The 22,041-nt window shown below is 38.2% G+C and overlaps 1 long non-coding RNA gene across 1 annotated transcript; it reads left to right on the forward strand.

Annotated features, from left to right (window-relative positions):
• Positions 1-1,408: 1,408 nt before the first annotated feature.
• LOC103101652 (uncharacterized) lies at positions 1,409-21,643 on the forward strand. Its single transcript, XR_008917552.1, has 3 exons — positions 1,409-1,729; positions 14,447-14,508; positions 17,041-21,643. It is a non-coding gene; the product is annotated as an uncharacterized LOC103101652 (long non-coding RNA).
• The last annotated feature ends 398 nt before the right edge of the window (positions 21,644-22,041 follow it).

Raw genomic sequence — 22,041 nt, forward strand, 5'->3', positions numbered from 1 at the left:
AGATGGAGAGAAAGGGGAAAGAGAGAGAGACACACAGAAAGTGGGGGGACAGAGAGAGGGACAGGGAGAAGGAGAGAAAGGGGAAAGAGACAGAGACAGAGAGATACACAGAGACAGACAGACAGACAGACAGACAGACACAGAGAGAGAGAGAGAGAGAGAGAGAGAACCAGAGGATATTCACAAGGACTTATTCAGGAGCAATCAGCTCTCTGGTTTCCATAGATACCACTAATTCTTCACAGAATTAATTTTCCTGGAACAGTGTTCTTAGTATGCTCATGGGCTAAAAGAGCTGGGAATCATCCATGCTTTAAACATAGCCTGACACATAGTAGGCACCTTTGTTGTCTCTTTGAATCTGTTGTTTTTCACATGTCTTTCAGTTGTGTCTGACTCTTCTTGACCCCATTTGGGGTTTTCTTGGTACATATACTGGAATGCTTTGCCATTTTCTTCTCCGGGTCATGTTGTAGATGAAGAAACTGAGGTAAAGAGGAATGAGGGACTTGCTCAGGGTCATGTAGTTAGTAAGTGTCGGAGGCCACATTTGAACTCAGTTCTTCCTGACTCCAGACCTGACCCTCCATCCACCTAGTTTCCCTTCTGATCTGTATCTGAATAGAAATACTCTCTATAACTTTCCTACTGAGTGCTTTATTTAGCCTCCACTACAGAGCTACAATGATGAGACCTTTCACTAGCTTGGGAGGGAGGCAGACCATTCATTCCCTTTTGGACTAGCTCTGATATTTAGGAATCCCTTTTCAGTTTAGCCCAAATCTGTTTATTTGTAGCTTCTGCCCACTGATCCTGATTTTGCCCTCTGAAGTCAAGCAGCACAAATCGAATACTTTCTGACAGGACAACCCTAGATATTTAAACAGTTATCATTTCACCACACCCCCCCACTTCCCTTTTCCAAGTTACTCATCTTCAGACAATCCTTTGCTTGACAAGCATTAAAGTGCCCCTACGGATCCTGGTTGCCCTGCTGCTGGGTTTGCTCCACACCCTACACTTTAGTAGCCAGAACTGGACACAGTATGTGACATCTTGGTGGTGCAGAGAATAGAGTTGTGGGCCTGAAATCAGGAAAATCTGACCCCAGACACTTGCTAGTTTTGTGACCTTGGCAAGTGACTTAGCTTCTGTTTGCTTCAGTTTCTTCATCTGTAAAATGGGAGGGAAATAATAGCACCTACTTCCCAGAGCTGTTATGAGAATTGAGTAAGTGACTATTTTGTATAGAAATCCTAACTATAGCTCATCTCTCTGGAGCTCAGTTTATTCATCTGTAAAAAGAAGAGGGTGGACTCAATGATACTGAAGGTTGTTTTCCCGACCTAGAGGCTCTGATCCTATTGTCTCTTTCCCCGGCATGGGGCTGGGTACAGGGCAGGCGGAGTAAATGCTTGTTGATTGATTGACCTCCACCTCCAACCCAAGCCCTGGGAGAGGAAAGGCCAAGGGGAGGGATGATGGATGGGAGGGGGGAGATCTGGGTTGGAGCCTGTCAGAGGAGGCTGTTGTTTTTAGGATCACCACAGCTTGGAGAAGCCTGTTATTTTCTAGGAATTTCCTAGGGGTCTGAGGAGCTCTGGAATGAAAGCCAGCTGTGGAGGCTTGTCATCCTCAGGGGATATTTTATCTTGGCTCCTATCCCTTCTCCTCTCCCCCCTCCCCTCCCCAGCCTGCTCTTAGCTGCTTGACTTGGATGCATTAACAGGTAATTTATCGATTTCACCAGGATTTTGTTTTGTTTTCTGTGGGGGGCTGGGGGGTGCAGCTGGGACCCATCTCTTTGGAGAGGATCACCATATGACCTGGGGCTGGAGGGGGGGAGGTGGGTGGAGTCTTGCCAGCTCTGGAATGAGGAGAACAGCCTATAGGAGAGACTCCTTTCCCCCACCCAGGTGTAAGGAAGGTACTTGTGAACATGTGGGTCCCTCCCTGGTGGTGGTGGGGAACATAAAAAGTAAAGGCATTTTCCTGTCCTGTTTAAACACCATTTCAGCTCTTGTTCAGCCCTCCTGAGAATCAGCAACAGAGAAATGAGACCCGTAGAGAGATCTGAATACTTGACCCTCCTCTGGTTCCCCCATGCTTCTGGCAAACTTGTGCAGGGGCAGCCATCTTGTCATGAGTCCAACTTAAAAAAAGGAAGCTAGTAGATGAGGTCGGGAGGAGGAAGAGGAAATGAGGTGATGTCTGAGAGGGCTCTGAAGCAATGTGATGGTCTGGGAATGGTGGCTTAGTTTTCTCCCAACCCACCATGTTTATGAAGGCAGTATCTCTCATTCTTTGACTCTACTCTTCTGGGGTTTGGAGAGGAGTAGGCAACTTTGGGATGTGGACTCGTGAACACGATATAGGAGGAAGTTAAGTACAGACAGGAAGTCCTTAGTTTCTGTGGAATCAAGATGGAAAGAACTCAGGTTCCTCAGACACTTCCCAGCCTTGTGATCCTGGGCAAGTCCCTTAATCCCACTGCCTAGCCCTTAATGCTCTTCTGCCTTAGAACCAATATATAGCATTGATTCTAAGATGGAAGGTGAGGGTTTTTAGTTTGAAAAAGAAAGAACACTGGTTTTGGAATCAGAGGACCTGGCTTCAAATACTGATTATTCCACTTGTGTGACCTCCATGGGGTTGTTTTCTCATCTGCAAAATGAGGGAATTTGAATCAAAAAAAAAAAAATAATGGTCCTTACCTTTCAAATGGTATCCTAGGATTCTGCTTTTCCCTTTTTCTATAGTTCTGGTTTGTGGGGACTTTGGTGAGAGCATGCTCAATTGGAGTGAGGTTCTTCTTGACCAATGGAAAGGTGAAAGGGCACCTCCTCCCCCATATAAATAGCTACAGATTCTTTTTGACTGAGTAAGCTCCCAGGGAAGGTGTACTATGCAGCTGGAGGAATATATTGGCTTAGAAAAGGAATGAATAAAACCCACTATTGCCAAGTCCTGTGACTTTAAGATAGATTTCCTAGGAAAAACTTCAAAAATAACTTCCAGCTATAATATCAAAACCAGGAGTAACTGGGAAAAAAAATAACTTGAGAGATCAGACAGATCAGAAAATCACCAGGAAAGGTGCTACTTCCAAGCCTGGGTAGGAAGGTTAGTTCCTAGGAGTACTGAAGGAAATAATTTCCTTTGGATTTTTGGTTCACTTTACCAAATATTTATACCGGTAGTTATATAGTATTTGTGAGGCACTAAGATTACTTAGCTATTATTCAACTGTTCAAATAGGTCTGTAGTCTCATTAGTTTGAAAGTTCCCTTCAATGATGCAAATCCCATCCTAGGTGCCCATTATCTTGCCCATGTCCTCTCTGGTTAGTTCGCAATGGTGAGGTTCACCTAATATGCTGGAGATATTCCTTGCTTTCTCCCAACACCTAAGGACACTAATTGAGCATGGAGAGGAGATTTGTTGTCCACTTGCCACCTCACAGCCTCACTGTGACCATCCCAGCCTTTCTTCCAATCATAATCTTTGATGACTTTTTCTCTAGTTTTTAGGAGTTTTTGCTCTATTATATGATGTAGTCTATTTACATCCACCCACATCCTCTGCCCTCTGTGTGATAAACATTTTTAATTTGGGGGAGGCAGTAATATTCCACAGCTTACAGTCAATAATGACTAGAGAATTATTGTGTTAAAAATAAAAATATGGGCCTTTTTGAGGATCAAGTGAGATAATAATTGTAAAAAGCATTTGGCATGGGGTCTGACAATACTATATACTACATAATGCTTATTGCTCCCTCTTTTGTTTTCATGAGAAGCCTGGAGTTCATTTCCTTTCCATTTCCTGAAAGCCATCCAGTCTGCTCTCCTTCTCTTCAACTCTAAGCCCAATTTATTGCCTATTTGTACTGTTGGTCCCAGTTATGCATAATTATGAATAAACTCCATAGAGGGTCCATCTAAATACAAGCTGAATTGTACACAGTAACAGCGATAATGTGCAATGATCTACTGTGATAGACTTGGCTACTCTTAGGATTACAATGATCCAGGACACTTCTGAGGGATTTATGACAAAGAATGCTATCCATCTCTTGAGAAAGAACAGTGGGAATCAGAATGTAGGAGAAAGCACACAGTTTTTCATTTAAGTTTATTTGGGTTTTTTATTTTATATGATTATTCTTTACAAAAGTGAACAATATGGAAATGTGTTTTACATGATAAAACACATATAACCCAGATTGTATTGCTTGCTATCTCTGGGAGAGGGGAGAGAAGGGAGAGAGGGAGACAATTTGTAACATATAACTTCAGAAAACTTATGTGGAAATTTGTTTATTAAATGTAATTGGTAAAAATAAAATGTCTTTATTAAAAAAAAAGGAAATATGTACAAGTGAATCTGGGCAAGAGACATTCTTCATTTATTTGCTCTTTCCTGTGTGGATGGTCAGTAAAAACTCTTTTGAGTAGTATTTTTCTACTCAAGGTTCTGCAGTACTCTAGAGTCTGATGCAACCAGGACTGCCACTGGAAAACAAGCATCTTACAGGGCCTCGCCGTCCACTATGGTTCTGGTGGTGACCTGGGCCTCCTTCAATATAGTGGCAAATTTTTTTAATGAATGAGTGGCTGCCTATTTTACTCCTTGCCTGATGTTTTGTTTTGTTTTGGCAAGAACAGGATTATTTCTTTTCTTTTACTATCTAGGGAATCCTGAATGGTTCTGATTTATGAATGGAAAATACCTTGCTGGAGAAGTCTTTCCCTCAAAGGAGGGAAAGATTTTGTTCTACCAAATCATGTTTTTTCCTAACTGACAAATAATAATAAATAATGTCAAATAAATAAGTGCAATAGGATCCTATTTTCTCTATATCTTTTAGTTCATTGTAAAATAATAAAGATGTGGTCCATTGTCAAATATTATAGACTGGGGACTGGACCTGTGATTTCATTGATATAGAGGACTTTGGAATGAGGGAAAATACAAGGGTCATCATAATTGCATGTTATAGTCTAAGAGAGTACCCTGGAGTAATGAGAGGTTAATAACCTGCAGGTTTTAAAAAATCAAATAAGGAGTGGTTTCCTACATAATTTATGTTTTCCACCTTATCAGATATAGGCTTATTGAGATTTTATTGTTTCTGAATCTCCCTTCTTTAGCCCTACAGCTTTCTATTCTTTAACCATTGCCACATGGTTTTGATGATGACTGCTATATAACATAGTTTGAGATTTGGAAGTACTATTCTCCCATCATTCCTACTTATTTTCATTATTTCACTTGATATGTTAAATATTTTATTTTTCCAAATGAATTTTTTTATTATTTTATAAATTCTAAAAATGTCCCCTTGGTAATTTGATTGGTATAACTATTAAAAGTGTAAATCAGTTTTGGTAGTATTGTCATTTTTATTATATTGGCATGACCTAGCCATGAGCACTGAATAGTCAATCAGTTTTTTAGGCTATTCTTCATTTCTTTAATGAACACTTTGTAACTGACTCTATACAAGTCTTTTGTGTTCTTTGGTAAGTTGATAACAGAGATATTTTATACATTTTGTAGTTATTAGAAATTTCCTTTCCACTTATTCTTGCTTATGTTTTGTTATTATTATATAGAAATGCTGTCTAATTTGTAATTTTGCTGAAACTAGTAATTGTTTCAATTAGTATCTTTGCTGACTTTCTAGTATTTTTCAAGCAAACCATCATATCATCAGCAAGCAAATATTTACCAATAAAAATCAATTGCTTCAACAAAAATACCAAGAGTCTGGGAAATTTCTTTATCAACAAATATTTAACTTACCGAAACTGAGTGAGATGGCTTCCAAAAGCCACATTAGCTTAGATTATTATCTCCTTTGTAAATGGACAGTTATGAGTAGAATTATCTCATAAAGAAGGTAGAAACAAGTGGAGGGTAAACCTAGTTTAAAGAAAACTTGGCAAGACAGACACATAAAGTCAACCCAAGGGCATATAAAGATGAAAATGAAAGGAGGACTAAAAACATAAGGAAAAATGAAAAAGATTTGCAAAAATCATTTTAGCAAACTGTTTTGTCCATGAAAAACAGTACAACTACTGCATTGGAACCCTAATATCACTGATCTAGATGTGTTTATAGAGAAGGTAGCAATGGGAGTAAAGGGAAAAAAAGATGACAAAAATAAAAAGGATTGGACCAAGTATATATAGAGGAGACAAATACTTAAAGCAACATAATCCAGATGCATTGACAAAATTTTCAAAGGAGGAAAAGATACCAAAGTTGTGTAAAAAATCCCTGTCCTTATTAATGTCCTCCCCTGTAGAACCATGCTGCTTCCAGTCTCATGCTACCTCAGTGTACCAATCCTCCTGGTAACTGTCCCTGACTGCTGAATACTACCAGTCCCAGCTTACACTCAGTGACTGAGTGCTGACTCAGTCACTACCTGAAATGTTTTGGGACCTCATCAGAATGAGATTTCACTGTGGACTGGAGCATTCAGAGAAGGGTTCATGAAAAAAAAAAAGGTAGTGTGAACTGGACCTTGAAGGATGAATGGGAAGTGGAGGGGTGCAGGAGAAACAAATGGGTATTGGAAAGAGGAAAAGCAAACTCAAAAACAGTAAGGTGAAATGAGTGTGGTATGTGGAGCATGCCTGTAGAAGAGGAAGGGAAGATGAGATGAAATAGAATAATATGCAGATGAGCCTTTATCAGATACTGAATCATATTTAAATGTGGTTCATACTGATGAAATCATCCAACTCCAAGTCTTTTGTCATTCAGAGATTTCAGTTGTGCATATTTGTGGTTTTTTCTGTGTGTGTGTGTGGAAGTAGGGGAGACATGAAGTTGCTACAATCAGTTACTCACTGCTTTTATGTCCAAGAAAACTGGAAGTGGGGAAGAGGGGAGCAAAGTAAGAAGGATAAGGGCATCTTATAGCTTTGTCTTAATATATTTGGTTCACTCATATTGACATTAAGCAAATCTATAGGGAATGAATTCATCAACTTCAGAGGTGGCCATTCCTCAAAGTATCTTAATTAAGTGGCTACTTACCATATGAATTTGGGTCAAGTAATCCTCTATGGAGAACTACTTGACTAGCAGTACTCAGTCATTAAAGGGATGGCCTATTAATTGAGAGAATTGTTGATGGTGTTAATGATGTGTGATAAGTGGAAGTGGCAGTAGCACATATAGGGGCAGCTGGGGAACTCAGTGGATTAAGAGCCAGGCCTAGAGATGGGAGGTCCTGGGTTCAAATCTGACCTCAGACACATCCCAGCTGTATGACCCTGGGCAAGTCACTTAACCTCCATTGCCTAGCCTTTACCATTCTTCTGCCTTGGAGTCAACTCCAAGACAGAAGGAAAGGGTTTTAAAAAAGTAAAAAAAAAGATGATATAATAGAGAAAACTTGTGTGGTGTTCACTGACCCAGTAATATGGTGTTAAGACACATATAGTTATGTATACATGCATATACATAGAGTTACATATATGGTTACACATATTATTTATAGATATTTAATTATATTCATGTTTTCATCTGCCTAGTAGGCTGGAAGTTCCATGAAGGAGGTCCATTTTAAACTTTGTACTTAAAACTTAATACTTAAACTAGGTATTTAATAAATGTTTTAATTAAAGAAGAGAGGAAGAGGGAAGAGAGAGAGAAGAGAGAGAGAGAGAGAGAGAGAGAGAGAGAGAGAGAGAGAGAGAGAGAGAGAGAGAGAGAGAGAGAGAGAGAGAGAGAGAGAGAGAGATTGTGGAGGACCTCAAATACCAGGATAAGGACTTGGTGTAGAGTTAAGAAATGGTATGCTTCAATATGCATTCAGATTCAGTTCCTTCTGTAGGAAGTAGATAGCCTTTTTATCATGAATGTCTTGGAATAGTCCTTTATCCTTGAATTACTGATGATAGTTAAGTCATTTACAGTTGATCATTATACATTATTGCTGTTACTGTGTACAATAGTTTCCTGGTTCTGCTCACTTCACTTTGCATCATTTTATATAAGTTTTTCCAGGTTTTGGGGGGGGATAATCTTCTTCATTTATTATGGCACAATAGTATTCCATTACAATCAACTTGCACAAAAATGCACAAAGACAATCGTCATCCTCGGTCACCAAGAGACTACTACCATACCATACAATCAACTTGTTTGCCCATTCCCAATTGATGGACATCCTTTCAGTTTCCATTTCTATAACAACACAAAAAGCTGCTATAAATATTTTCTTAGTAAGACACTTTTCCCTATCTCTGATCTTTTTGGGATACAGACCTAATAGTGGTATTTCTGGGTCAAAGGGTATGAACAGTTCCAGGTTGCTCTCCAGAATGATTGTATCAGTTCTTAGCTCTACCAACAGTGCATTAGTGTCCCAAGTTTTCCACATCCCCACCACCATTTATCATTTTCCTTTTTTGTCATGTTAAACAGTTTAATCGGTATGATGTGGTACCTCAGAGTTGTTTTAAATTGTATTTCTCTAATAAATCAATTTGACATTTTTGTGAAGGATAAACTGGAGTGGGAGAGTTTTGACATAGGAAGATAAACCAGCAGTCTATTGAAATAGTACAGGCATGAAGTGATAAGAACTTGCACCAGGGTGGTGACAGTATTAGAGAGGAGATATTGCAAAGGTAGAAATAATAAGATCTGACAAGTCGTCACCAAGAATTTATTAAGCACCTTGTGCCAGGCACTGTGCTAAGCACAGAACAACAGAGTGTGTATGTGAGGTAGGAGAGAGAGAAAAAATGAGACGTGAAGGATGACATTGAGAGTATGAGCCTGACTGAGTGGGAAGATGGTGGTGCCCATGAATATAATTGGGAAATTGGAAAGAGGAGAGGGTTTAGAGGTGGAGAAGATAATGAGGTTCCAAACCAATTGCCAGATTTTGTCTTTTCTATATCCAGAATATCACTTGCAACTGACATCTTCTCTCTATTTACATAGACACTATCTTAACTCATTCTTCCTTCACCACTTTTCTATAATATTAATATGTGTGGTCCTATTTCAGATGTTACCAAAGCAAAAATGGCAGGACTTGATAATCGATTGGATATTAGAGGTGAAAATTCAGGGCTGAGGATGACAACTAGGTTGAGCATGACATTGTGAGCCTGGGTTACTGAGAGTATAGTGGTACCCTCAATAGTAATAACAAGTCAGGAAGATGGAAGGATTTGTGGGGAGAGAGAATTATTTCAGTTTTTAACATGTTCAAATATTTATTAACTGCTTATAAGATACAGGGTGATTCGAGAGATTCAAAGAAGAAAATCTCTTTGTTCTTTTTCATTCTCTACAGTCTTTCCATATGTCCTATGTATCATCTTTATAGGGTGTGTTAAGGCTTTTTCTTATACTTTTTTAAGCCCTTACTTTACTCATTAGAATCACTGCTGTGTATTGGTTCTAAGGCAGAAGAGTGGTAAGGGCTAGGCAATGGGAGTCAAGTGACTTGCTCATGATCAAATAGCTAGGAAGGGTCTGAGGCCAGATTTTAACCTAGAATCTCCTGGCTCTCAGTCTCCTGAGTCATCTAGCTTCCCCTTTTCTTATACTTTTTAGTGTTTTTTAAAGACCAACCAGGGATACCCTTTTTTTAATCTCCCCCTTTCTTCATAAATGGCTCATCTCCTTTTCTAGTCCTAACATGCCTGTGATCATGTCATTTACAGTGTTTCTTACAAACAAACCATAATTGATGATATGTTATGGCCAATTTACCCCCCACCATGAGTCCTTCCAATACCTTTTAGGATATTGATAATTCTGGTGCTTCTGTCTCATCATTTGCAAGTTGTATAGCATCACTAAGTGAAGCCATGCTTTTGTGGCAGTAAACAGCTGGAATGATTAAAAATACTGCATGGTTTGCAAATTGCAACCCAGTCTATTCTTTTCCTCCTATTCAACTCCAGTCCCATCTTCATATCCCTCTGGGGTGCCTGTCTAGGGTTTGTGTCATGATAAGCCATCTCGATGGTCTGGTTTTACAATAATACGCCTTAGTCTGGGCAAGATATAATCTTGATCTTTCTTGCTTTTCCAGAGTAGATCACTGGGTTGATCTCTTCTCTGTGATGGTAGATTTCATTTAGGAGGTCCTATAGTATTTAGGGTCTTCATGCAATCAACACAATGTCATCCATAAACAGGGGCATCTGGAGAACTTCATCATCTTCAGTAAATCCCCCTTCTACTTGGATTTTGTGCCAGACAGTCTCCATGGTGCTGCTGAACACATTTGGTTAGCATATGTTTCCCTGCTTGATGCTCCACTTAATGTTGCTTGCTATTCATTAAACAAAGTTATCTCTATGGCCCCATCTATCATAAAGGCTTATGGGAGTTTAATATATGTATGGGAGACACTATACTTAAGAAGAGTCTATAAGACTAATTTTTTGGTAATCAACAAACAATAGATATGTTGGGATCTATTTTTCTATGACCCTTTCAGTCATTTGACTGTGGTAAAATATAATGAAGTATGCAGAAGTGAAGTATACAGATTTGTCTCTAAAACCTTGATTGTTCCCATTTCATGCATTCATTAAAATGCCATATATATATATGTATATATATATATATGTTGCTTATTTTCTTTTTAAAAAATTTTAATGAACCAAAAATTACTTTTCTTCCTTCCATCTCTCCACTTCCAATTGCGGGAAAAAAAATGCAAAGCTCTGCTAAAAATGTGCATCATCAAGCAAAATAAATCCCATCATTAAGTGTGTGTATATGTGTATCATTCTGCAAATCTATCACTTCTCTGTCAAGAAGTGAGTTACATGTTTCTTCGTGGAATATTGGTTGTTCGTGGCACTGAAAGAATTCTTAAGTCTTTCAAAGTTGAATGCCTTTAAAATGTTGTCATTGTCTATAAAGTGTTCTCCTCGTTCTGCTTACTTCTCTCTCTGTCAGTTCAGACAGGTTTTCTCAGGTTTCTATGAAACTGCACAGACCATTTTCATAACAAGTTTACAGGAATAAGAAAGTAGTTGAGAGTGTTAGGAATTGTATCGGGAGTCGTGTGATAGGTTGGAATTAGTGATATTGCCTTGTTCACCTTTTTTCAATTTCATGTAGAAACAATTGTTGACAATTATTTTCTGAAATTTTGCAATTCAGATTCTCTCCCTCCCTTCCATGCCTCCCAAAGGAAGTAAAAAGCTTGAAATCGATTATATCTGTGTTTTCATACGATACATATTTATATATTCCCCATGTTGGTTCATCTATCTTTAGCAAACTGATCCTGATTTTAAAAAATCTTTGGGAGTCTTCTCTTTGAGATCTCTTAAAACTGATCCCTGAACTATTATTTTGCCAATAGCACAGTTTCCCCTGGGTAGATTTGGTTGTATTTTTCAGACTCTATTTTTTAAATCAACTTCTGACTTTCCCCATGAATAATCATTCAAGGTAGAATGTGAAAGTGCCACATGAGAAGGTCACAATGATTCATTAGGTCACGGAAAGGAAAACACCCTTGCTTTCTGGGCAAATGAAGGGGACTTTATGAAGAAAGTAGCATTTAACCTAAGCTCTGAGGGACTGGGAGGAATCAGACTATAGAAAATGGGAGCCTTAACCCTCAATATACAGCATTTGAAGGGAAATCTTAAAAGTAGAAGAAAGAGCCATGGAGAAGGAAAGAGATGGCCTCCATTTCTTAGAGAATCTTTCCCTTGGTCTGCTAAACCTAGAGGATCTCTGACTTTCTGTCATCCCTAGGTCTTTTGTTTTGTTTTGCTTTACTAGTAATATGCATATATACATATATTACTTATTAAAAGATATATGATTTATGTTATTTATTTCTTCTTATGTTATCATTTATATACTAATACAATAATATTGCATATTACCAGGAATATGTTAATACAGATGAACAGAATATATTATTTAATTGTTATATATTAAATTTTATATTAGATGTTAACATATAACATATTTAATATGATATTAATATAATCATTCACATATGATTACTATTTCAATATAATGTATTGCCAGTAATATAAAATATCATGCCTTATGACACTATGTGAAGCAACATGACATAATGAAGAAAGCAATGGATTTGGAGTATTTGGATTAAAATCCCAGCTCTTCTACTTATTACCTTTCTAAGTTATAGTTAGATGGCCCAGTAAATAGAGCACTGGAGATGGAATCAGCAAACCCAATGTAGATACTTTCTAGCTGTGTGACCCAGGACAAACCACTTAAACTCAGTTTCCTCATCTGTAAAATGGGGACAACATTAGCACCTACCTCCCAGAGTGGTTGTAAAGATCAAATGAGACAATATTTGTAAAGTACTTTGCAGACTTTTTTTTGTTATACAACTGTTAGCTATTTTTATTATTACCTATATGATAAAAAAAGTCTTATAATTCTTCTGGGACTCAATTTTCCTATCAAATGAAAAACTGAACAAAATGAGCTATAAATATATGACTCTATAAGATCAGAGAAGTGTTTCTTTGTCCCCCAGTGCAGCTATTAATCTTCATACTTTCCCCTACCCCCATCCCCACCCATGCTTGCTCATGATCCCTCTGCCAAAAAAAGAAAAAAAAAGGTCTTTTATGCTCATGATTGCCTAGAAGCTTATATTTTTGCCTATACAAAGATGTCATTGGCTAATGGAATTCATTTTTTAAGCCTTATTGGAGACCCTGGTCTTTTTAATGAACTGCCCAACCAAGGTACTAAGGTTATAGAGCAGTAAGTCTTTGCGTCATCTGGAAGGAAGATTTCCATGGAAGAAATAGACATTCTTGTTAGCATCTCATTATTGAAAGGTCACAGATAACTACTCAGTAATTTTTTTTCTCTTTGAAAAATAATTTATCTGTGAAAGGCTTCGCTACTTTGCCACTCTTTTAGTTCTTTTGCTTTGTTGTTTTACCAGTAATTTTTATATATATACATATATTATTTATTATAAAATATATTCTTTATAATGATCCATGGCAATTCCAAAGAAATCATGATGAAAAATACTATCTACCTCCAGAGAGAAAACTAGTGAACTCTGAGTTCAGATTGAAGCATATTTTTTTCACTCTTTTTCCTTTGGCAATATGGTTAATATGGAAATATGTTTTGCATGACTTCACATGTATAATGGGTATCATATTGCTTGCTTTCTCAATGGGTGGGGGAAAAGAGATTTTGAAACTCAAATTTAAAAAAGAAAAGTAATTTATTAGGAGAAATATAATTACTGTATCATACCACTTTCAAAAAGTTTTAGAAGCAAATAACAAAATCTAGGTTATGACCAGAGACGGGGCGCTGAGATACCTGATTTCTTTTGCTGACTCTGCTCCTAATTTTCCCTTAGTTGATTCACTCCAAGTCACTCATTCTTTTCTTAACTGTCTAAATTTCTGATAAAGTCTGTCCTTGATTTACCATGCAAAGATTGGCAATGTTAAAAGTGCTTTGTTGAATTAAAAGCAAAGCAAAGTGCCTTGATTTCATTGGATTTGGATCCAATGTAAATATATGATGATAAATTTTGGTGTAGTACAACAAAGGAGAAACCTGGGTTCAAATCCCACCTCTGAATAGCTATAACAGAGAATGAATGTCAAATATGTCTTCAGACACTTCCCAGCTGTGTGACCCTGGGCAAATCATTCAACTCCCACCGCCCAGCCCTCACCACTCTTCTACCTTGGAACCACCATTCAGTATTGGTTCTAAGATGGAAGGTAAGAATTATTTTTTTTTAAAAGAATGAAACGAAAAAAAATTAAGGGCTTACTACGTGCAAAGCACTGTGCTAAGAAATAGAAAAGTATGATGGTTCCTATTAATAAGCTTGCAAGTTAATGGTGGGAGACCACACATGGAGGAGTGGTAAATCAGATGGCAAAGACCTCATAGTCATTAGGCAAGGCAGATGATAATGCATCTTTGCAGTCATTTCCATGAATAAAACCATATCTGTTTCTGATGTTGAACCTTATAATGGTGCCAAGGACTTTGCTGGAAAGAACTTTTTAAAATTTAATTTTATAAAAAAGTTTTATTGATGCATTTTGTTTTTACATTGCAAGCATTTCCAGATTACCCCAACTCTGTGAGAGGCCCCCTTGTAACAAAGGAAAACAATCAAAGATAACAGTACAGTGACCTCATGTGAATGTGCATGCAACATTCCACTTATGTAACACCCCACCCCCAGCCTCTCTATTAAAAAAAAGCAATGAACACAAATCTATTTTTCTCTTATTCCTAGCCCCGCTCCATTGGGGGAAAAAAAGAGAAAAGGAGCAAATTCTTTGTAATGACTATGCATGGTTTTGATGTTCAGTCCTGTCTGACTCAATGGCCCCATTTAGAGTTTGCTTGCAAAGATGCTGAAGCAGTTTACCTTTTCCTTCTTCAGCTCATTTTACAGATGAAGAAACTAAGGCAAACAGGGTTAAGTGACTTGGCCAAGATCACACAGTAAGTACACACACACACACACACAGAATTCTTCACTCTGGTTATATTACATTCTCTCTGGAGGTAGATGATATGTTTGATCTTTGGTCCTCTGGAATCACAAATGGTCATTGTATTGAAAGACACACAGACACGATAATATTGATGGATCAAAGATCTTATACCTTTCAAAGCTGTTTGTCTTTTCAGTGTTTTATAACTTGTTCTGGTTCTGCTCATTTCATTCTTCATCAAGTCTACAAAAGTCTTCAAAATTGTTCATTTTTATAATTTTTTATAATAAATTTTTGAGGTAACAGAATGAAATATTCTTCTGTTGATCCTTACTTTACTCTGAATCAGTTCATATAAGTCTTTCCATGGGTCTTTGAAGTAATCTATTTCCTCATTTCTTAATAGCACAATAGTAGTCCATCATATTACATATCATGACTTAGTTAACCATTCCTCAGTTGATGAGCATTCCTTTCATTTCTAATTTTTTTTTCAGCACCCAAAGAGCTGCCATAAGCATTTCTCTACACATAAAAGTGGTTTCCAATAACTAGATCTTGTCCTGATGTGATCACTTGGCTGGTTGGGAGTCAAGGGAATAAACTCTACTCAGAGGAATTACCTTTCTGTACTAGTTCATAAAAGAGAGTGACAAACGATTCTGGGCTCCTTTTCTTTTTCTTTTTTCTTTGTCCAGGGTGTAGACCAGAACCCATCAGTCAGTTAATCACTCAGTCAATAAACACTCTAAGGTACCTACTATGTGTCAGGAAATATACTAATCCCTAAGGATACAAATACAGGTAAAAGACAGGATAGACTCAGGCTTGGAGTAAGGCTGGAAAGATGTGGAAGAATAGAGTAGGAGAAAGGTGTGCAGGTATAAAGTCTTATCCCTCAGGAATTTTTAGGAACCATTTGGGGGCAGAAGCACATGGTGGTTGCATGTACTCACCCACCACTTTCTGAACACAAATTAGATATCAAAGACCCGATAGTTGACCTTTTCAGTTCAAGAGGTGGCAGTAGCTGGGGAAATGATAGAACTTTGGCAGAATCATATGGCAGAAACACATAGGTGCTTGCGTCTGTGACTCAAGAGGAAGGTTGATGGATAATGTTCTCATACCCTGTGATCCTTTGTAGAAGAGAGGAAGTGTGGACTTTCTAGGCAGCATGACCCTACCATCTAGCCTTCTGGTTGGAAAAGGAAGATTGCAAATGCAGCAGCAGCTTTGGATATTGTTTCAAGGATGACCTCAAGATGGAGAGTTCGGATTCTAGACTTTATCAAAAGAGATAAGGATTTCTGGATTTCTTGGGAAAAAGAAAGGATTACTTTGGAATTTGGAAGAGCACCAAAAATTAATGCCACATTTTGGGGGAAAAAGAATATAGACCTCAGTACCCCATTCCCCTCTGTGATTCACCTCATCTCTGACACTTCACCATTAGACATTTGTTTAATTGAAAAGAGACCATTTTCCCTTGTTAATATTTGTGTAATCTAGAACCTCTCACATTAAGATTTCTAGGAAGAGAAGGGAAGTGAGGTGACTCAGGGGATAGAAAGGCAGGCTTGGAGTTGGGAGGACTTGAGTTAAAATCTGTCCACAGATACTTTTTAGTTATACAATCATGGACAGGTCACTCAATCCCAATTGTTTAGCCCTTAACCAGTCTTAGAATCGAATCAATCCTAAAATGGAAGGTTAAGAGGTTTTTGTTTTTTTTTTAAAGAGTCCTGGAATAGAAAGAGATTTCTCTAGATTATCAAGGAGAAGCTCCCAGGCCAACTCTTTCTGAGGATATGTTTGGTGTTTTCTATATCCTATTATGGTTTCTTTCAATAATTTCCTTCTGCATTTTCTGTGGGATTTAATAAAAGCTGTCCTCTACCCATATGCATTTGTTATCTTGCGTGTTTGTAGAGTACCTAGGTACTCCATTAACTACATTTGCAGACACTTTAGCACTAACTATTCATGAGTATAGTTGGATATCTTCCCAAAGTAAAAAAGTAAAGCCATGAGCCAAAAAATAAAGTGATCTTTTTGGGGGTAACGTTAAAACTACTCCAACATCAGACCCAGTCTGTGTGTCCTAGAGTCTTGGGTTGAGGAAACACTGGACAAAGGCTAAACACACATCTTTGCAGGGAACAACGGTCTCTATCCAAAGAAATTAATGTTTTGTGGCAGCATTTCTGATGCTGAAAAGAAGAAAGGGGAAACTTTCCCATGGTGGGGAGTCAAGTGCCTTTTGCTCTTCAAATCATTACAGAGGTATCATTTTATTTTTTCCTCTACCTCTGGCTAGAGTAGCCTTTGCTTGTCTTGCCTAGAAAAGTGCTGCTTGAGAGATTCTTAGAGTCATATCTTTAAAATAGTAAAAATAGGACTACCATGTTTTTTGTAGCTGTGATAGATGTAAACACATCCACATATTCCCTTTCTAACCTTTTTCCTACCCCCAGATGAAACTCAGAGTTTTGAGAAAACTCTGTCTCTTACTCCTGACTTCTGCCATCTATTTCAGATCATTACTCTATTGGACTCTATGGGAAAGTGACCAGCTGTTTACAAGAGCTTTGCCTGCTCTCAAAATGTTTGATCCCCTGACACTGCCTCAGCTCCTGGTCATGGGTCCAGATCTGCTTACGTCCTGTGATCATCTGCAGCAAGATATGGGAAGATTTCTCAGGTTCCCAGAACACATGAGGGATTAGACATTAACTTCTGTTCAAGAAAGGATTGTCACAGAAAAACTGTTAAGGAGCATTTCAAGTTAAGGGCAGTGTGTGCAACAGTTTGGAGGGATGTTTTTGTAGTTCTGTTCTGTCTACACTTTTTCCGGTAAATATCCTTTTGTTAAAGGTAATTGATGTAAACTGGTTTTTTTCATGTTATTGAAGACCTTACTGGTCAAAATCATATGAGGGCAATAATCACCAGTCAAATGATATTGAGGAAAAACAACCAATCAATTGATATAGAGATAGTAAGTGGTCTATTGATACTGCAGGGAAATTCACTGTATCAGGGCTCTACAATAGTCATAGAGATAGAAACTCAACTCTTTAGGACTACCCTTTGAACTTAGGGGAAGAATAGTAGCCTGGCTCTGGAGACTCAACCTTCCATTGCAAGTGGGAGTTGGGATAGTGACTCCTATAGCCTACATATGTGCTACTTATAGCTTTATCTTGCATGCATTATATGTATACACGTCATCTTCCCCAATAGAAACAGAATAGACTGCCTTATTTTTGTCTTTGTATTCTCATTGCTTGGCACAATATGGATACCTAATAAATGCTTTTAGACCTAAAAAAAAAAATAGCACCTCAAGCCACACCACAGATCCCATCCTGCTAGGTGTATAATTAGAAAATTACAAAAAAATTGAACCTTTGGACTCCATCTCCCAGAATTCTTTTCTTGTCCCAAGAATCCTTTTTCTTTCATTCACGTTAGCGGTTACATTATTGTTTTTAAGCTGTGTGTAACTCAGCCTTGCTCTGTCTTTTTCCAGAGTGAGCAGCTGGGTAAGCTCTCTCTCTCTAGCCTTTTATTTTCCTTTTTTCTTCAAGTTATTATTAATAAATCTTATTAAATATAATACTTGGAGTACTTTGGATATTAATTTTTAATCTACATAGGGATAAAACAAGGATTCCACCATACTGTGGAAAATCCACAATAGACTGACAACTATATTATAATAGACTAACATCAGTATTAAGTTATTTTTGACCCCCCAAACTAGCATTCTAACAAGGTTATACAGTTCCCACCTTAAAGAAGTTGTCCCTGTGCCCTAAAAGTCCATAACAGGTCAGTATAGATCTTTCTGAGCTCCCTGGCTGTTTGACCATTCACTCAATATATGAAACAAAGACTCTGATTCATCCCCATGGGGGGATGGGAGATGATCCTCTTGGTTTATTTGTAGAGTCTTAACCCATGTAGACACACCTGATAAGTTTATCAACCCTTTCAGATGAACCCCTGTGTCCCAGAGAAGGAGAAGCTAGCTATGTCAAAGTCTTGCCATTCAATCAACTGGAAGACCTAGTCCCAGGGTTGCTTATAGGATCAGTGATCTCAAGTTAAAAGGAACCTCAACGGTCATCTAATGTAGTCCTTTCATTTTTACAAATTATGAAACTGAGGTCCAGTATGGCAAAGTAGTTTGTCCAGTGTCACAAAGGTTATTAGTAGCAGGGCTAGGATTTGAACCTAGACCAAGGTAATTTCAAACCCAGAGAGGACTCTTTCTACTATTCCATGCTGCATCTATGCTCTCTGACTTTTTAAACTTAGATGATTGCAACTTTTTGAGGTTGAAGAGCATAACCAGCCCAAGGTAGCTAGATGGCACAGTCAATAGAACACCGATCCCGGAGTCAAGAAGATCAGAGTCAAATCCAGCCTTTGACATGTACTAGCTGTGTGACCTTGGGCAAATCACTTAACTTCTCACTACCTCAGTTTCTCCATATGTAAAATGGAGATAATAGCCACTACTTCATAGAATTATTGTCATGATAAAATGAGATGACAAACAGAAAGTGTTTCATGAACCTTAAAATGCTATATAGATGCTAGCTATTATTATTATAGTATCATTATTGTTATTGTTGCTAATATATTCCTGCTTTCTACCACTGACTCATTGGTTTTTTTCCAGTTGTCCAATGGGAATCACATGACTTCCTTCATTTATCTCTTAAAGTCCTTTGAAAGACCCAAGAGATATTAGGTTTAGAAAGGCATTAAAGAGTATAAAACCCTTGGGGAACACAGCAGAAAGCACTTTATAAGTGGGTGTTAGGAGACATTCCTTTTCGTCTGAACTCTGCCACTTACTAATTGGTGGCCCCTAGGGATGATTTCCTCTGCTATAAAAAGAAAGAGTTGGATTAAATGATGTTTAAGGTCCCCTTCTGGTTCCAACATCCCAGGATTCAAGTCATCCAGAATCCCAAAATGGTGGAGTTTAGAGATGATCCAGTAGGAAGATACATGGTAAATTGTCGAGAGAAAAGAGCCCATGACTTGGAGTCAGGAAGACCTCAGTTCAGATCTGATCCATCACTTTCTATCTGTGTGGTCCTGTGTAGCCTATCTCAGCCTCAGTTTCCCCATCTACAAAATGAGGATAATAATAGCATGGGCTTGTTGTAATGATCAAATGAGGTACTATTCATAAAGTGCTTTATTAACCTTCAAGCATTAAACCATACCATAGTAGATTACCATAAAGTATTAAACCATAAAGAACTAACCTTAAAGCACTATATAAATTCTACTGTTGTTATTGTTATCATGATTAGTCCAACTCTATCATTTCACTGATGAAGATAGGATAGTGGAGGTGACTTGTCCAGGATCACCCAGCTAAGAAACAGCAGAATCAAGACTCAAACTCAGGTCTTCTGACACCAAGTTGAGAGCCCTTTTCAGTATCCATATTGTCACCCAACTGTGAAGGATTCTTCTCATTAAATTGCATGGACCAACAAGTGTGGGGCTTCAGGAACTTCAGGATGCCCTCTGAACAGAGAGGGGAGGGGAGGCTTGGTCAAGAATAAAGCCCTACACAGCTTGCGTGACTTCCCAGAGCCCTTTGTGCCCTTTCTTCACTCCTCCTTGCAACTGGCCCTCCTAACTGGATTCTCCTCACCCAGCCCCCACACATGACCCTTCCCTCCTCTCTGTAAGTTCTTTATGCCTGCTCCCCAGGGTCCTGCCCCGAAGATAAATGGAGTTAGTAAATGTGATAGGCACAGATTTTTATCTAATCGGATTCCACAGCACAAGACAAAGTGCAGTGTGTTGAACTGGGATGTGTAATTAATTATCTCCCAAGCATGTAGCCTGTGGCAGCCTGGCCGGGGGTTGGCTTTGGCATTTTAGATGTACAGGGTGAGAAGTAGGGGAGCTCTGAGAATCAGAAGTTTCAGGGCCCTTGGGTTGCCACAAGAGCCGGAGCTAGAGATGGAAGCCCGCCCTTTCTAGGGCTTGGGAGAAGGACAAGACCCTGATCTGTCGGAGTCCCTATTGGCTAACAATTTGTCATTTCTTCCACTCTGGAAAATTTGGGGAAGGATAAGGGGGCACTTAGAGGCCCCTAATGGGTTCCCTTATTTAGATAGAATATAATTGATTGCAGTGTTTTCCTTGGAATCAATCAGAAGTCATTTGTTTGAGTGCTGACTGTGCTACTCACTAAACATATAACTCTGGGAAAGTCACTTAATTTTCCTGAGCTCTGGTTTCCTTATCTGTAAAATAGGCATGAGGGTTATTGTGAAGGCCAAACAAGATGTTGGATAGAAAACATCTTATAATTATAAAGTATTATATACATGCAAATTGGTATTTTAATTCAGGAGGCTTTATTTTAATTTAAATTAAAAAAATTAACAAGCACTTATTTTCCACTCACTGAAAAAGAAAAAGAAATTCCTCATAACCAATGTGCATAGTGAAGTTAAATAAATTTTAATCCAATATTCAATCCAAAAACCTGTTTCATTTTTTTAAAAAACCTTTACCTTCTGTCTTAGCTTCCAAATTGGTATTGGTTCCAAATCAAAAGAGCCACAATGGCAATGAAGCTTAAAGTGATTTGCCTAGGGTCACACAGCTAGGAAATGTTTGAGGTCAAATTTGAAACCAGGACCTTGTAGCTTTATGCCTGTTTCTCAATCCACTGAACCCCCTTGCTGCCCTCTATGTTTCCTTTTTCATCTTGTATCTATCAGCTCTCCATCAAGGGTCAGGGAGCATGCTTCCTCATAGGGCTGTGGTGAGGATCAAATGAGATAACATTTGCATAGTGCCTGGCACATATTGGTACACACTTGATAAATGCTTCTCCCCTTCCTCTTCCTTTCCCTTCATGAGGAGTCCTCTGAATTGTGATTGATCATTTCACTGATGAGAGTTCTTAAGCCTTTGCAATATTGCCATTGTTGTGTAATGTGTAAATTGTTCTTGCGACTCTGTTCCCCTTACTCTGTACTAGTTCTTACAAGTTGGAGTAAGTTTCTGAAGTATTAAAAAATGCCTCCCCCTTGACTATTCACTTTAAAGAAGTCAGTGCTGGCATAGATAGTACAAAACAGCAAATAATCCAATGGGGGCAGGGGGTGGCGGTGTGGAATTTGCTCATTTTTTTTCTCAATCCCAGAGGTAAAAGTAATGATGACAGCATATAGGATGACAGAGTTGGTAGGATTCTTTGGAAGGGAAATCAGAGCTTTTTTTTTAACCTTAGCCTATTTTTCTCATTGTCTTCAAAATGAACCTTTTCCAGTTCTTTAAAGACTAACCAAGGAGACAGATTCACAAAAAGGCAAATAATGACATAAAGTCACAAGATATGAACTATCTAGAGATTGTATATGATCAGTTTCCAAATAAGTGGCAGATGGGGAAAAAGTGTCGTGATTTAGAAATCTTGTTTGTTTGGTTTTTTTCTAACAGAATCAAGCAAATAACAGCTACTTGCTACATTATTTTTTTTTAG

The sequence above is a fragment of the Monodelphis domestica genome, chromosome 1 (assembly GCF_027887165.1).
Source record: "Monodelphis domestica isolate mMonDom1 chromosome 1, mMonDom1.pri, whole genome shotgun sequence".
Lineage (NCBI taxonomy): Eukaryota > Metazoa > Chordata > Mammalia > Didelphimorphia > Didelphidae > Monodelphis > Monodelphis domestica.